The 19,070-nt window shown below is 35.9% G+C and overlaps 1 long non-coding RNA gene and 1 pseudogene across 1 annotated transcript; both read left to right on the top strand.

Moving 5' to 3' along the window:
- On the top strand, positions 971–2,230 carry LOC108663691. Its single transcript, XR_001929701.1, has 3 exons — positions 971–1,203; positions 1,300–1,335; positions 1,815–2,230. It is a non-coding gene; the product is annotated as an uncharacterized LOC108663691 (long non-coding RNA).
- LOC108663609 lies at positions 9,887–18,343 on the top strand (annotated as a pseudogene).

Raw genomic sequence — 19,070 nt, 5'->3', positions numbered from 1 at the left:
GGGTTTTGTTCTTCCCTTTTCTTCCTTTGTTCTTGCTTTGGCCGGCCATATGAAAAGAAATGGGCTGATTTTGTGCTGATTTTTAAGCCAAATAATAAATGGATGAAAATTTGACACATGTCACCATTCCATTGATCCATGTGTTATACTTACCCATTAAGCAATCTCTCTCCACCACTTAAATTTTCTCAATTATCCATGATAATATTGGGTAAAATCCATGTGCTGGATAAGTGTTGGGTGGTGTAAAATTACAAGTTTGCCCTTGGGGTGGCAAAATGACTATTTTACCCCTATGCTCAGAAAAATGTCGAAATTAAAATTTTCACTTCTTAAACTCAAATTATACTCCAAATGATCAATTTTAGTCAAAAATTTCATCCAACATTCACATCTTAACCTCAGGTGGCAAAATGACCATTTTGCCCTTAGGGCATGAAAATTCCAATTTGACTCCAAATCGGTCCTCGAACTCCGAATCACCATTTTAAGTCATTCTGGGGTTTTAAACTTCTCAATTTCATCTTAAAATCTCTATTTGGACTAGTTCGAGGCTTAAATCAACTTAGTTGTACCATTTGGTACATTGCCTTTCTTTAACGATTTTCGAGGTACCCAAGTAAGCAAACATGCATTCTTAGGTAGGAATGGCATAATAAACATATTGTAGAGCCGAGCTTGACACCGCGTTGGGGTACAAACTTTATATTTCATTTCTACATGTGTAAAAGAAGATAATAGAAGGAAATTGGAGTTAAATGAGTGGTGGGAGGATACAATTAAAAAAGGTAAAATAAAACTTTAGAGGGTAAAATGGTAATTTTGCCATTTTACTTGGTCAAAGCTTCCCAAGGAAGCTTTGACTCCTTTCTTTATCAGCCATGACCATCCTTATCTTTTCCCACCATAGTTTTCTTCTTCCTCCTCATCCATTCCAACGCCATTTTCATGGTGAAGTGAAAAACTAAAATTTTCTTCATTTTGTTTTCCTTGTTTTCTTTTCCTTTCCTTTCTTTTCTTACTCCTTTCTTCTCCAAACTTCTTGGGCATCAAACCTGCAGCTTGTAACCCCAATTTCCAGCACTTCTAAACCCTAGGAGAGAAAGAAGAAATCTATCTTTCTTTCCTTTATTTTCTATTTCTACTCCACTTTCAACCATACTTGGATTTTTGGCTTCAAATCTTCATTTTTAAGGCTAAAAGGTATATATCTCCAACTTTTGAAATTTTTGAATTTGTGGTTATATTTTCAGATTTTATTTCCTAATTTCTTCAAATTATTTTTCTTGAAAATATTAGGTTTTTGTTGATTTTCATGCCTTTAAGCTCACCAAGGTAAAGAATCTTTACATTGAAAATTGTTGATATGATGGGTTTGAGAATTAGACTAAAAATTTCGTTAAATGTTAGGTTAGAAGGTAGACTACCTAATGTAAATTTATTAGAATTATTAGATTTAAATTTATGACTTAACTAAGGTTGTTATGGTTTATTGATAAATATAGGTTTAAATGGTATTTCGGGACTACCTGGATTAGAACCTTGTTGGTGTTAGCTTTGTCAGGTGAGTGAACTTGCATTTCAAAATGTTTTGGGGAAATGGTTACGTGTTTTAATGAATCATTTGGGAATTTTATCTGTTTTTGCTCTAAAATTGCCTGGGAACAAGCCCTTGATAAAACATTTTATGTTGTGAAATGTGCGATGTGATGAATCCATGTGCACCTTTGTTATGTTGATATATATATATATATGGATATATGATATGTATGGATAAGTAATATTGCATGGTAATTATAACCAAGTGTGTGTAGTGTGGGAGGGCACATATCGGTAATGACGATGATTCCAGCTATGTGCGAATGTGGGGGTGCACATGAGCTGAGGACTAGTGGGGGATTCTTGCTATGTGCAGATGTGGGGGTGCACATGAGCTGATGACTAGTGCTGGTCTATATCCAGTTATGTGCGGTGGGGGAGGGCACATGAGCTAAGGACCGTTGGGTGTATACATGTTTGTATATATGTATATATGCCTTAGAGATGATCATTTATGTTATGAAATTATTTGCATATGTTATGAAAAGGTTGTGAAAATAATATGTGATTACACTGAATATTGAGGAAACTTGAGCATTGTCAATGCGTTCAATTTAATGTACAATGTGGCATGAGTGGATTTTCCTTGTGGTAATGAAAACCCTTTAGATTTTATCTGACCAGAATTTCGTTGCAGCGAAAATACCTTTTCACTGTAGTGAGAGTCAATCTATTATACTTGACTTGCTTGAATTCTACTAAAGCTTTTAGTTTTCAACTTCTTTGTTGTTCATGGATCTTTCATCATCAAGTGATTAAACAACCAAGGGTTTGAATGAGGTGTTTTTAATGAGAAATAAACAAAATGGCATTGTTTTTGAACTTAAGTGCATCATGATTTCTAAACCTTCCTTAACGTTGCTTGTTCCTTTCTTATGTTCACTCACTAGGTTTATACTCATGTTTTTAAACTTCATGTTTTAGGTTTTCTAAGTTAAAGGTGACTGGGTCCTAGGACGAGGTGGTCCTCCCTATCCATTGCTCGGTAGGTTTACCATGACACTAAATGTTAGCAATCGTGCCCAGAGTCACTCTGCTGATGGTCAAGGTCTAATTATGTGTATATGAATACTTGATATGAAATATTAAGACTCATTTGTCAAGCTATACATGTATATTATGGTTGATGATGCCACTATGAATACATAATTGGGTCTCTTGAATTGTTTTCAAAGGAATTATATTTGAACATTACGAATTTTGGATTTTAAAGACATATGGATTAATGTATAAGATTATATAAATAGGCTTGCTTTGGCTTAGTGGGCTGAGCCCATTGGGCCCTTGCGTCGGTCATGGCCCCAGATTTGGGCTGTCACATATGACTTGATGGAGGTTGTTATGGCTTATTGGTAAATATAGGTTTTAACGATATTTCAGGACTACTTGGATTAAGATTTTATGGGCACTAGTCTTGTAAAGTGGCATTAAGGTGAGTGAACTTACATTAAATGTTTTAGGATAAATGCATATGTATTTGATTGAATCACTTGAAATATTTTTATTGAACTTTTCTCTAAATATGCATGGGAACAAGCCCTTGATGAAATGTTTTTATGTTGTGAAATATGAATGTGATGAACTCATGTGGTTCTACGTTATGTTGACGTAAATGTTATGCATTGAATGGCACTATTGGGTGACAATTGTAACCGTGCGTGTGCTGTGTAGGAGTGCACATGACGATGATAGTGGTGTGCTATGTGAGTGCACACGCTGATGATATATGCCATGTGCGTGATAGTGGTGTGATGTGTGAGTGCACACATTGATGATATATGCCATGTGCGAGTGGGAGTGCACATGATGATATTGCCTTGTGCGGTGTGAGAGTGCACAAGATGATTCTAGCTATGTGCGGTGTGGAAATGCACATGAGATGGTGGGTTGGGAGTTGTATACATGTATAAACATACATAGAGACGTTAGGGAATGTATTATGTGTTTGCATTGAATATTGAATGCTAAAATTTGACAAATGCTTTCCAGTTGATTTTCACTGCAGCGAAAATGGATTTTTGTTGTGACAAGAATTCTTTTAATTTCATTGCCCTATTTCTCGCTGCAGTGAAATTCATTCTCGCTGTAGCTAGAAACTCTCAGGTGCTGGGGGCTTGAGGAGCCCAGAATTTTGCTACAACGAAAATGCATTCTCACTGCAACGAGAAACTCTTGTGTTGTTGGGTCAAAATTTTGCCCTGAAGTTCACTGCAGCAAGAATGCCTTTCCGCTACAGCGAGATTCGCCCTGCTATGCTTGCCTTGCTTGAACTTCCTAAATGTTTTAAAATGAGTTGAAAAACAGCACGACATCAGGTTTTGTTCATAATATACATTGCATTGTTTTTAAACAAGTGCATCATGTTTTCGAAAAGCTCTCCATATCGTTTGCTTGTTCCCTTCCTATGTTCACTCACTAGGTTTATACTCATCCTTTTCAACTTCATGTTTTAGTTTTCAGTGTCATAGCCTAATTTTTGGGCAATGACCGACGCAAGGGCCCAATGGGCTCAGCCCACTTAGCCCAAGCAAGCCTATTTATATAATCTTGTACATTAATCCATATGTCTTTAAAATTCAAAATTCGTAATATTCAAATATAATTCCTTTGAAAACAATTCATAAGACCCAATTATGTATTCATAATGGCACCATCAACCATAATATACATATACAGCTTGACAAATGAGTCTTAGCATTTCCCATCAAGCATTCATATACATATAATTAAACCTTGACAGTAAGCGGGGTGACTTTGGGCACGGTTGCTAACATTTAGTGTCATGGTGAACCTATCGAGCAATGGATAGGGAGGAGCACCTCGTCCTAGAACCAGTCACCTTTAACTCAGAAAACCTAAAACATGAAGTTTAAAAACGTGAATATAAACCTAGTGAGTGAACATAAAAAGGGAATAAGCAACGTTAAGGAAGGTTTAGAAATCATGATGCGCTTAAGTTAAAAAACAATGCAATTTAGTTTATTTCTTATTAAAAACTCCTCATTCAAACCCTTGGTTGTTTAATCACTTGATGATGAAGGATCCATGAACAACAAAGAAGTTGAAGAGTGAAAACTTTAGTAGAATTCAAGCAAGTCAAGCATAATAAATTGATTCTCACTGCAGCGAAAAGGCATTCTCACTACAACGAAATTATGGCCAAATAAAATCTAAGGGGTTTCACTGTCACAAGGAAAATCCACTCATGCCACATTGTACATTAAATCAAGCACATTGACAATAATCAAGTTTTCTCAATATTCAATGTAGTCACATATTATTTTCATAACCTTTTCTATAGCATATAAACAAACATATTTATAGCATATATATACAAGCATGTATACAACCACCACCTCATCGAGCTCATGTGCACTCTGCATCACACATAGTTGGAGTCATCGTGTGCACCCCCACATCGTGCACATAGGCAATCTCATTATCTACACTCCCTCACCCCGTCATCATCGACATGTGCAACCCCCACATCGAGCACATGTGCAGTTATAATTATCACACAATATTAACTATCAACACACAACATATATATATCAACATAATATAGGAGCACAAGGATTCATCATATTACACATTCATAACATATAACGTTTCATCAAGGGCTTGTTCCCATGCAAATTTTAAGAAAAACCAGTAAAATAATTCAAGTGGTTCAATCAAGCATATAATCATTTATTCCAAAACATTTTAATGCAAGTTCATTCACCTTACGATAGTGGGATGTTACATCGCTATTAGTTCGGAGGTGTATCTAGCCATTGCTATTTGCCAATCGCTCGTTATTTCCTCTGGCACGCTACCACAGTACACTACCTTTACTTTTGTACTTCCTAGCAATAATCCAAATTCAATATCTTTAGTGTAGCTCATTTCTACTTTTTTTTTTCTTTCAATCATTAGTCCTTATTCAACTAACTTATATCTTGACACATTCTTTACCAAAGTGGCCTTTATCCTTTACTTGTGTAATTCTTTAGATTATGGATACCGACAACTTATTTCTGACTCTAGCACATATATAAATCTTGTCTAAGGATATTTATCAAGTTTATCCATCATTTCCACAATAATTACCTAGCATATGGCATCAACTATAAATTTACTTCCATTAAACATTTTCTAAGTCTACATGTACCACCATCCTCATTTACATGTTGCCACCAAGCATAACATTAATATTCATTCATGCACACCAGCATCCATAACCTTTCCTAATAACACATATCTACACACCAAACTTCCAATTAATATAATTGCCTTCTAACCATACCCATGACATCACAATAACACTACATATGCATACAATCATTCTCACAATATTAAACCAATCATAAGCTTCAAATTGTAGCATTAAGCTTACCACTTGGTTTTAGCTTGGATTTCACCTAACAAAATTCATAATTTCCTCACACCTATGGTCGCTATAGCTGCCACAAAATTATTCACACATCATTTTTCCAAAGATTTAACCAACCATGAGCTTAAAACACAAAAACCCTTACCTTACATTTCTTGAATCTTAAGACCCACTTGATATTTCTTCAATTACTTTTGAATCACTTACTACGCAAGCCTTCAACCTTTCTCTCCTTTCTTTCCTTAGCTGATTCTCTCTATTTTTCTCTTCAATTGCATGGGAGTCAAGTGAAAATGGAGTGGAAGTATGGAAATGGCATGGGAGGAAGGAGATGGGGAAGCAAAAATGCCATCTTGAAGAGATAAAGATCAGCCAAGGATAAGGATGAAGAGTCAAAGCTTCCTTTGGAAGCTTTGACCACTTTAATGGTAAAATTATAATTTTGCCCTCCAAGGTTTTTACTCTTTTTAATTGTATCCTTCCACAATCTTTTAATTCCAATTTCTTTCCATTATCTTCTTTTACATATGTACAAATGAAATATAAAGTTTTAACTCCAACACGGTGTCTCCATAATATTTAAAATATTTATCTACCCGCACTATCTTTATTTAATAAAGGCATGCGAGCCCCATTAACGTTATTTTTATCTGAAATTTCCTCGATTGTCTTCTCCCCCACTTAGATTGACCATATACTCCCTTTTCATGGAAAATTATAACACTGAATAAAATATTAATATTTTAATATTATTTTATTCTAAAATTTTCCACCTGTCTCCTTGGCACCCAAAACACCTTGTTATACCTCGATTCACTTCTGAATCACTTTTTATCTCACTAATTCATCCTCAATAAAAAACATTATTATTATTTTATTATTATTTCCTCGCGTGCGAAATATTTTATCTTAAAATACTCTTTTCACCTTTCATCACTTTTAAACATTCCAATTAACCTCAATTAGCATTCGATAAGCTTTATTAGCTACCATAACAAAGTACGGGATATTACATTCAGGTTCGAAGATAGTTGGATCTTAGGTAGAGGCGCTTCCTCCTGCTCATCTTACGGTAGGTTACCAGAATACTCCATGATAGTATCCACGGTAGAGTCACTCCACTGATAGTCAAGGTCTTTTGTATGTATGGTTATTTAAATGTAATTCATGAGATTTGTTGTAAACACTATATGGGTTTGCATGATAATATCGCCACAGGTGGGCACATGGTAATATTATTTTGTGAAAGGTATTGTTTAGTTGCCATAATTTATTTTTGAAAGGAAATTATTTTTTAAAACAATGAATTAAGAACTTTAGAGGTAAATGAAGAACAAAAGGTCTAATGAATAAGTTTTCATGGAAAGGCTTGCTTGAGCCTAGTGGGCCATGCTTATTGGGTCCATGCGCTGGTCATGGCTTAGGATTTGGGCTGTGATATAGATATTTTTATAAGATGAGTCGGGAGACCCTTACAAATAATTGAAGACTCTAGGTTAGCAATTCAACCCATTGAAATAAGTTAAGGAAGAGAGGCAAGATTTAAATGAAGTGTGAGGGATATTGTAATCCTAGGCTTGTTTGATTTGATTCTTATCCAAGTTATTATTATTTTGATTTTTCTTTTTAGTTTAAATTTTGGTTAATTATTTTTAGTTAATTAATTCAGTTATTTGATATTGATTGTTTGGATAAGATTAAATTGTTCTAATTTTAGTACTTAGTAAAATTTTATATCAATTTTCTGTGGGATCGATACTCTACTTGCTTATATACTATCTATTCGATACGTATTCTTATGTAGTAGAATTTTAACTAATAATTTTTTGGTGCCGTTGCTTGGGAATTGTTTCTAGAATCTTTATTAATACTAATACCAAGCAATTTAGTCTTACTTCAAATTTTATTTTTCTTGTTTTAATATTAGTTTTGTTTACTTGCAGATATCTTTGGTCATTGTATGCAAAAAAGAAACAACGTGAATCTTGTTTCTTTTAATCTTGAGATAGGAAAAACTTTCAGACAATGGCTGAGGATAACAACAGTAATGGCAATAATGCCATTAATCTGGTTCCTGAAGCAAATAGAGCATTGTGGGATTATGCTATTCCATTTTTGCAAGGTTTGCATCAAAGCACTAGAAGACCTTCCATCCATGCAAATAATTTCGAAATTAAACCATTACATTCATATGATTCAGTCTTCATTCCAGTTTGGTGGGTTACCCAATGATGATCTTAATTCTCATTTGGTGAATTTCCTAGAGATTTACGATACCTTTAAATCTAATGAAGTACCTAATGATGCTATTAGATTGAAACTGTTTCCGTTTTCTTTGAGGGATAAAGCAAAGAGCTAGCTTAATCCACTACTTAATGGGTCTATTACTACATGGGAGGACTTTGCTCAAAAGTTTCTTGCAAAATTCTTTTCGCTGGTCAAGACTGCAATTATGAGGAACGATATCACCTCATTCACACAATTTAAAGGCGAATCCTTGTATGAAGCATGCAAGAGATTTAAAGAACTACTGAGAATATGTCCACATCATGGGATTCTTGATTGGTTGCAAGTTCAAACATTCTACAATGGTCTAGTTGGGTCAATAAAAACCACAATTGATGCTGCTGCTAGTGGGGCATTAATGAGTAAGAATGCTACAGATGCTTATAATCTGTTGGAACAGATGGCCTCAAATAATTATCAATGGCCTTCAGAAAGGTCTGGTCCAAGAAAAGCTGTTGGAGCCTTTGAAATTGATGCATTTAACACCTTAACTACCCAAGTAGTTGTACAAGTGGCTACACTATCCAAAAAGTTTGACACACTAAGAGTTCATGCAGTTCAAAATTCATTTGTAGTTTATGAGATGTGTGGAGATGGCCATTCAAATGATCAATGTCCATACAATTCTAAATTAGTCCAATTTGTGGGGAGCTTCAATAGACAGCAGAATAACCCATATTCTAATACTTCTAATCGTAGATGGAGAAACCACCCAACTTTTCATGGAACAATGATGTAGGGCCTTCCAATCCAAAACCCATCATGACTCCTAGTTTTCAACAACAAGCTAGACCACCAATTCCTGAAAAGAAGTTCCTAGTGGAAGAACTTCTCTTGATATATATATCAAAGATTGATGCTATAATTCAAAGTCAATGAGCCTCCTTTTGAAATCTTGAGACACAAATGGGACAACTTGCAAATTCCATCAACAATAGACTTTAAGGTGCCTTACCCAGTGACATACAAATCAATCCTAAAGGCAAAGAACAATGCCAAGCAATCACTTTAAGGAGTGGAAAATAAACTGAGGGGGTGAATGCCAAGCAATTGAATTTGAGAATAAACATGTTGGTAAGGAATGAATGTGTGAGAATGAAATTGAAGTTGAACTAAAAAAAGATGAAAAGGCTGAAAATCAAGGAACTTCACAAGTCATCCATCATCCACCACCTTTTCCCCAAAGGCTCCAAAAGCAAAAGCTAGAAAAGAAATTTCAAAAGTTCATCAATGTCTTCAAGAAATTACACATAAATATTCCTTTTGCTAAAGCTTTAGAACAAATGCCAAGCTATGTTAAGTTCTTGAAGGATATCCTCTCTAAAAAGAGAAAGTTAGGTGTGTTTGAAACTGTCTCCCTTATAGAGGAATGTAGTGCAATTCTCTAAAATAAACTACCAACGAAACTCAAAGATCCAGGTAGCTTCACAATCCCTTGCACAATTGGTAATTTATTTTTTGCAAAAGCTTTGAATGATTTAGGTGGAAGTATCAATTTAATACAAACCCACTTCTGTTACTTTGCAATTGGCTGATCACTTTTATGTGTACCCAAGGCGAATTATTGAAGATGTTCTTGTCAAGGTAGATAAATTTATTTTTTCAATTGATTTTATAATTCTTGACATGAAAGAAGATAGGCAAATTCCAATCATCCTTGGGAGGCCATTCTTAGCAACTACTAAAGCCTTGATTGATGTTGAAAAAGGTGAGCTCACTTTGAAAGTCCAAGACCAACAGGTAATTTTTAATATTTTCAAAGCTTTAAAATTGCATGTGACATCTGAAGACTATTTTTCTATGAGTATGGTAAACGATGTGACAAAAGATGCCTTCTTAGAAGAATATCCTTATGATCCTCTTGAAGCATGTTTAGTTGCTAAATCTGATAGGGATGATGATAAATTTATTGAATATTCAAATTTGTTAAATGCTCACTCCAAACTTAAACCAAATCATTAATTTGATTCTTTAGATGTTTCAGCTTTTTTGATGCCGGCTTTTAAGCCTTTCATTGAGGAACCACCTGCTTTGGAACTCAAACCTCTATCCGCACACTTGAGGTATGCTTTTCTTGGAAAATCCTCTACTCTTTCAATTGTTATTTCTGCTTCTCTTTGTAACATGCAAAAGGGGAAGTTATTAAGGACACTTAGAGAATTCAAGAAAGCAATAGGGTGGACAATAGTTGATACTAAGGGAATTAGCCCTTCGTTTTGCATACACAAAATTCTCTTTGACAAAAATCATAAAACCACAATTGAATAGCAAAGAAGATTGAATCCCATCATGAAAGAAGTGGTCAAGAAAAAAATCATCAAGTGGTTGGATGCTGGAATAATTTATCTCATTTCTAATAGCTCATGGGTAAGTTCAGTCCAATGTGTTCCTAAGAAAGGTATGATGATTGTGGTCACTAATGACAATAATGAGCTCATTCCAACAAGAACGGTGACGGGGTGGAGAGTTTGCATGGACTACCACAAGCTCAACAAAGCTACAAGGAAATATCACTTCCCTCTTCCATTCATTAATCAAATATTGGATCGCTTGGATAGTAAGGAATATTATTGTTTTCTAGATGGCTATTCTGGTTATAACCAAATTGTTATTGCCCTTGAAGATCAAGAAAAGACTACATTTAGATGCCCTTATTACACTTTTGCTTTTAGAAGAATGCCATTTGGATTATGTAATACACCTGCCACTTTTCACAGATGTATAATGGCCATCTTCACAGACATGGTGGAGACATGTTTAGAGGTATTTGTAGATGATTTTTTTTTCTTTGGAAATAATTTTGATGATTGTCTTTTAAATCTTGCTAGGATACTCAAGAGATGTGAAGAAACAAATTTGGTGCTTAATTGAGAGAAATGTCACTTCATGGTGTAATAAGGTATTGTTCTTAGGCACAAGATCTTTAGTAATGGCATTGAGGTAGATAAAGAAAAAATTGAAACAATTGAAAAGTTATCACCTCCAATAAATGTCAAAGGTATTAGAAGTTTTCTTAATCATTCTGGTTTTTATAGAAGATTTATTAAAGACTTTTCAAAAATTTCTAAACCACTTTGCAATTTATTGGAAAAAGATGTGCCATTTAAGTTTGATAACAAATGTCTTGTTGCTTTTGATGAACTAAAGAAAAGATTAATTTTTGCACCTATCATAATTAGTCCTGATTAGACTCTCCCTTTTGAACTAATATGTGATGCGAGTGATTATACAGTGGGAGCTGTTTTGGGACAAAGGAAGGATAAAATCTTTCATTCCATCTATTATGCTAGCAAGACTTTGAATGAGGCCTAGAAAGATTATACCACAACAGAAAATGAGCTTTTGGCTATAGATTTTGCTTTTGACAAATTTCGCTCCTATCTAGTTGGGACAAAGGTGATAGCATACACTTACCACTCAACTATCAAATATTTGATTCCCAAGAAGGATGGTAAGCCAAGATTGATAAGGTGGATTCTTTTGCTTCAGGAATTTGATCTCGAGATTCGTGATAGAAAAGGAACAGAAAATCAAGTGGCAGACCACCTCCCAATATTGGAGATTAAAGCTCAAGGTAAAGATTCAACCTTAATCAAAGAGACTTTTCCTGATAAAAAATCCTTCAAGTTGGTAAGAAATCACTTCCTTGGTATGTTGATCTTGTGAATTATCTGGTAAGCAATATTATTCCCCCTAATTTAAATTTTCATTAGAAAAAGAAATTTTTGGATGACTTTAAGTTCTATTTTTGGGATAAGCCTTACTTGTTTAAGTATTGTAAAGACCAAATTTTTAGAAAATGTGTCTCGAAAGAAGAAATTCAAAGCATGCTTCACCATTGATATTCTTTAGATTATGGAGGACACTTTGGAGGAAAAAGAACTACTGCTAAAGTCCTTCAATCAAGATTGTACTAGCCTACATTATTTAAAGATTCTCACAATTTTGTTTTGCATTGTGACAGGTGCCAAAGAGTGCGAAATATCTCAAGGCGACATGAGATGCCTCTCAACAACATCCTTGAGATAGAAGTTTTTGATGTATGGGGTATGAACTTCATGGGTCTGTTCATATCTTCATACAACAATAAATACATCTTGCTTGCTGTTGATTATGTCTCCAAGTGGGTTGAAGCGGCAACTTTTCCTCATAATGACTCAAAGGTGGTGATGAATTTCATCAAGAAGAATTTTTTCACTCGATTTGGCACTCCAAGGGCAATTATTAGTGATGAAAGGAGTCACTTTTGCAACAAGTATTTTGATGCACTTCTAGCAAAATATGGAGTTAAACACAAGGTTGCAACTATGTACTATCCTCAAACTAGTGGCCAAGCGAGAGTGTCAAATAGAGAAATCAAGCAGATCTTGGAGATAACGGTGTGTCCCACAAGAAAACATTGGGCAAGAAGATTGGATGATGCACTATGGGCATATCGGACTACTTACAATACCACTAATTGGTATGTCTACATACAAGCTGGTCTTTGGCAAAGCTTGTCACTTACTGGTGGAACTTGAGCACAATGCTTATTGGGCCATGAAGAAGTTAAATTTTGATTTACAAGTAGCAGGTGAGCAAAGGTTGTTACAATTAAATGAACTTGATGAATTTCGCCTTCAAGCTTATGAGAATGCTAAACTCTATAAGGAGAAAACAAAGCAATGCCATTATAAAAAGATAATGGAACGAAGCTTTGAGCCAGGACAATCAGTGTTGCTTTATAATTCTAGCTTGAAATTATTTTTGTGGAAGCTTAAATCAAGGTAGTTTGGTCCTTTTATTATCAATGAGGTATTTCCACATGGAGCAATCAAAGTTAAGGGGACAGATGGTTAGAAATTTAAATTCAATGGACAACGATTGAAGCATTATTGGGGAGGTGAAATTAATTGTCAAAAGTCCTCAATACACTTGCTTGACATGGCCTAGAGTCCAAGTCATTCTAGCCAAAGACTATAAATGAAGCGCTTTTTGCAAGGTAACCTAAGCTCCTCAACCTTACTCATTTTAATCTTTATTTTATTTAATTACAATTTATTCCTTTTGATATAAATTTTTTATTCTAATTAATTTATGTTTCCTTCTACAAGTATTTGGTTTCAAAAAAAATTAAAAAAAAATTTTAAAAAATTTCAAAAAAAATTAAAACAAAAAAGTCAAAGTCGCAACCCTTCAGTTGAGCGTCACGGCCCTAAAAGGAGGCAAAGAATGGCTCAAGACAAAATGTTTGAGCATCGCGGCCTTCTAATTAAGGGCTGCGACACTGGAAAAAGTAAATATGGATGGCTAACATAGAATATGTGAGCATCGCGACATTGAAACCCGAAGCGTACTACTTCAGGTTCCAAACAAATGAGGGCCGCAGCACTAGATCGGAGCCTAGCCCCACCCTTATAAAACCCTTGCTTTTTTTACTACTTATTCATTCTTCTTCTTCTCCATCCACCTTCTCATTTTCTTCTTTCAAATATTTTGCTTCCCTTCTTCACATACATAAAAAAAAAAAAAAGCTAGTTGCATATTTTTTTTTTTCTTTTCTTTTTCATTCACAATTTCTACATCTTTTCTCTACTTGGGTTTTGTCTTGCATTCACTCCTCCCTCAAGGTAAGTTCCTTTTCTCTCTCTCTCTCTCTCTCTCTCTCTCTCTCTCTCTCTCTACCACATATTTGAGCTTTACTACTTTCAACTTTTGTGTAATGAGAGAAAGATTGTTGTGTTGACAATAAGGCCATTGTGAAATTTTATGATTTTTGCTCATTGAATGAGTCCATTGTGTAGGTTTGTTAATGGGTTTTACTATTCTCTCATGTATTATGTTTGGAGTGCAAAAAATTTTTGTGATTAGTGGCAAATTCTTATTGCCCATAGGATGAGTTCATAGCCTTTGTAGTGGCTACACATCATATTGTTGAATGCTTGCTTACTATGAATAGTTTATAGCTAATGGGCATATGAATTTATTTATGAACCTTTGATTGGGCAAGTAGAAGTAAATTTTGGAATTGTTGGTGCAAAAAAAAAAATCTACACCACTTGGTAATGTTTGATGAATGCAATTTCATAGAATTTTCTTTTGAATGATAAGCATGAGAACTTTTTGCTATGTATAATATGTGTCTGGAATAGGATTATTGAAAGGAATAAATAAATTCTTGACGACGGTGGTGTTAGATTGTCTATTTTAAGACGTTGCAATAGAATTGTGGCATTGGGTTTCTTGAATTGGATAGAAATTAATTAAATTAGTGCCTTTGGATTTTTAATACTTTCCTTGTTGTGCACGCAACACTACTTGCATACTTTTACTTTGGATTTGTTTTGATAATTGAATTTCTTTTGTAGGAATGGACCCAAATGATCCAAACCAAGCTCTAGTGGTGCTTTTGATAGATTGAAGTTCATCTCCGCGGAAGCCTCTGCGCGATATCATACGTCTTTGATCAACAAAGTGCCAATTCTTGAAAAAGGGATAGATATCCCCATCATTCCTTATAAAGAGATTCATGACATGCTTCAAGACAGACATTGACAGTTATTTAGTGACCAACCTGAAGCTGTAGTGGTGCTTGTAGTTTGGGAGTTTTATGCAAATACGGTTGAGCATGTTAATTGTGTGGCGTTTGTTCGTGGCAAACGAGTTCCTTTTCACAGCCAAGCTATCAAAGCATTTTTTGGAACCTCCAATATTGAAAATGATGACTGCGTGCAGTACTTGGGCGATCATTAGGATTGTAATGAGATTATATCGATGCTTTGTGTTGAGGGAGCCCAATGGAAGACATCACATGGCGAGCTCGTTTCATTTAAACTAAGTGCCATGAAGAAGGAGTTGAAAGTTTGGTTACTGTCATAGCCCAATTTTCGGGCCATGATCGGCGCATAGACCCAATGGGCANTGTCATAGCCCAATTTTCGGGCCATGATCGGCACATAGACCCAATGGGCATAGCCTACTAAGCCTAAGCAAGCCTATTTATATAACCTGTTCATCATTCTATCAAATGTTCCTAAAGTCACATTTCATAATTCCAACCTACAAGTACTTTAATAATGTGCTACAGCAATCAAATACTTGCATTTATATTAACCCAAAATAATGTTAACCATTGCCAACTCATAATGGCATTACCAATCAAAATATACATATATTGTCTAAGACATATATCTTAGTAATTTACAACGCTTTTATCTATACACAACAAAAAGGCACTCGACTTTCAGCGGAGTGACCTTAGCAAAGGTACAGCTACTGAATGTCGAGATACCTACCAAGAAGATGAATCTACGAGAACACCTCGACCTAGGTTCCAACTACCTCCTGATCTGAAAACATGCAGTTGAAAACATTGAGTATAAACCCAGTGAGTGAACATAATAAGGGAACAAGCAAACGATACAAAGAGATTTTGAAAATATGATGCACTTTAGTTACAAACAATGCAACTTAGTTTAATTTCTTGTAAAGCCTCTTAATTCAACCCTTGATTATTTAATTCCTTAGCATTGAAAATCCATGATAACCCATGAAGTTGAAAAGAATGAAAAATTTCAACAAATATCCATGTAAGACAAGCAAAATAGAGGGTTTCTCGCTGCAACAGAAATTCATTCCCGTTGCAGTGAATTCGGACCAAAATCTCAAATCACCTGAAAGTTTTTCATTGCAGCGAGAATGTGAAAACAGAGCCAGTGCACACCCTCCCCTAACCCGAGACTTTCTCGCTGCAGCGAGATTCATTTTCGCTACAGCGAGAATCTGACCAAATGAAGTTAGGGAAAATTTTCATTGCTATATAAATCCAATCCTGTTGCAACGAAAATCAGCTTAAACACATTTAACAATAATTAAGTTTCAACAATCAATGCAATCACATACTAATTCTAAACCTCTTTATAAAGTATATATATATATAAGCATATACACCACCACCGCCTCACTTAGCTCATGGGCATTCCCACACCACACATAGCCGGAGTCACCGTGTGCATCCCCCACATCGTGCACAGCTAATAACATCGTGTGCATCCCCCACATCGCGCACAGACAATATCATCATCCACACTCCCGCACCTGTTATCACCGACATGTGCTCCCTTACATAGCGCACATACATGGCTATATTTATTACACAATATCACCTCTCAATGCACAACACATATATGTTTATGTCAATATAATAAAAGAGTACATGGATTCATCACAGTCACATTTCACAACACAACACAAAAATAAACGTTTCATCAAGGGCTTGTTCCCGTGTGCATTTTGAAGAAAAATCGATTAAAATATTTCAAATGATTCATTCAAGCATATATAGATTTACTCAAAACATTTTAATGCAAGTTCACTCACTTGTTTTTGTTAATACTTTTGGATCGAGTCCAACTTTGACTAATGCTTTGAGTGAAGGTGTGGGGCCTCGTTGGAACCTATCACACACAATAATATCACAACCAAGTCAATTTACATAAATGTTACTCCAAAAGCTATTTTATATATCAAACTTTACTAGTTATTCCTAACTCACTTCCAATTACCATTTAACTGGTTATCTATTCTCCCTACTCTAGTAACACTAGAAATAAATAAACAAATCTCAAAAAAAAAAAACAACTTACAACTCCAATTACTAGCCATTATCAACAACTTAACACCAATCCTAATTCATTACTCACCTTGGTAGATTTATAGTTGAATTCTTTCTCAAGAGTTCTCAAACTATTATGGATAATTTCTCTCTTTCTCTTTAAAATGTCCAACTAGTGAGAGAAAGTATTGAGGTAAGACTTTTGAGAGTTCTTGAAGTGTAGAAGTGAAAGAGTATGAAAAATCTTATGACAATGTATATAAAAACATAAGTTTTGAAATTACCATGAGAAAATTTATTGGGGTGTCAAAGCAAGCTTTTCTATGGAAGGTGAGAAAATGTGAGAAAGGGAGAAGAGATGGAAAGAAGAAGAAGAAGCTACTGAAAGTTAAAAGAAGCTGCTGAAAATTAGATATTTATATCTAAAATTTATCTAATTTCTCACATAAATTATCAAAATACCCTTAACAAAGTCATTTTGTCTTCCTCCTATCTTTTATGTAATTTTTTCACTTTTTTTCAAACTAAAAACAAAAAAAAAAAAAGTGGAAAATGCTCTTAACTTTTCAAACTTTCCCCCTCTTCCTCACCCCCTGCCGGTTGCTACTTCCTCTCCTAAGCAATCGGGATCCACCAATAACCTCCTAGCAGCAGAAAACATCCTGCCGCCTCCCCCCCAAGCTCACTTGCAATGTTCCCACAGTGAAAACCAGCCACCAATATCCCCCAGGGCACAAAAGAAATCCTTCTTGACAGTGGCGGCCGGAGGGAAAGCGACCCTTATTCCTCCAAATCGTGAACCTTTTTTGTATAAGGATCGACCGACGGTTTCCTTCTATGAAGATGAGATTTCTGCGTTAGCACAGCCTTTCCGTTTTTCTATGGTTGGTAAATTTTCTAGGATGCAGCGTATGCAGGAGATCCGGACGGCTTTTAAAGGGATAGGGTTGGTCGGCGCCTATGAGATTCGACGGCTTGACTACAAGCATATCTTGATTCAACTCACCAACGAGCAAGATCTCAGCAAGATATGGTTAAAGCAGATCTGGTTTATTTCGAACCAAAAAATGCCTGTATTCAAGTGGAATCCGGATTTCCAGCCGGAGAAGGAATCCTCTATAGTGCTTGTGTGGATTTCCTTTCCTAACCTGAGGACTCATCTATATGAAAAATCTGCCCTACTGGTGATTGCAAAGACGGTCGGGCGCCCCCTGATGGTTGATGAAGCTAAGGCTAATGGCACTCGCCCAAGTGTGGCAAGGGTGTGTGTCGAGTATGACTGTCAAAAGCCCCCTATAGAACAAGTATGGATAGTCATACGGGATAGGCAAACAGGATCGATCACTGGAGGCTATATGCAGAAAGTCGAGTTTGCTAAACTTTCGGAGTTTTGTTCACACTGCTGGCACGTAGGGCATGGTGTAGCATCGTGCATGGTAATGGGATACAGACCGAAAAAGAAACTGCAGACTACGGAAAGGAAAAAATAGTCAAAGGAAGACGAAAATGACAGTGAGAAACCGAGAGAAAGAAATCAGAAGCCATCGGAGGAAAACAAGACAGATTTGGAAAAAGGAAAAAATTCGCACCGTGAGGAGCCAATAAAACAAAATTTACAATGGCATGTGATCGGAAAAGCTGGAACCAGTGGTATAAAGGATACGGTGGGCAAAGCAGCGGAACCCCAAAAGGAAACCCAGCATACTAATGTTCCAATTCACAACAACTTCCAGATGATAATGGTTGAGGAAAAACGAAGAACAAAATCTGGTGGAAAAACAGGGACAAACAGTAAGGCGGATAGCTACAGCAGGTGATGCCCAGTTCGCGAAAAAAAGAACAAATGTAAGGGCAGAGGGAGAGCAATGAGGATTAAACAATGAACGAAATGGGAGCGACGCCCAAGCAGCAGGCGGAGAGAAGGTGGCGAGTGCAACTCAACCTCAGTCGCTAGAAGGGGATACACGTGACAGTCACGTGAATGAGGAACGGTCACTTAATGGAACGCATGCAAACGAGAAGGATATCGAGGTAACAGTGCCCATCGAGGGAAATGAAGCACCTGCAGCAGGCTGGGCAACCTGTCAGCTTTCCTTTTACGTGCATGGCAATAGGGATCACATGAACAAAGTCACGGGTGCAAAGGATAAAAAGCTGGCAACTACAGTAAAAGAGGATAGGACGTCACTGCATGAGTCTGCGAAGGCAGCAGCAGGC

Source organism: Theobroma cacao, chromosome 10, assembly GCF_000208745.1.
Source record: "Theobroma cacao cultivar B97-61/B2 chromosome 10, Criollo_cocoa_genome_V2, whole genome shotgun sequence".
Lineage (NCBI taxonomy): Eukaryota > Viridiplantae > Streptophyta > Magnoliopsida > Malvales > Malvaceae > Theobroma > Theobroma cacao.
This window is presented reverse-complemented; position numbering and strand designations above follow the sequence as displayed.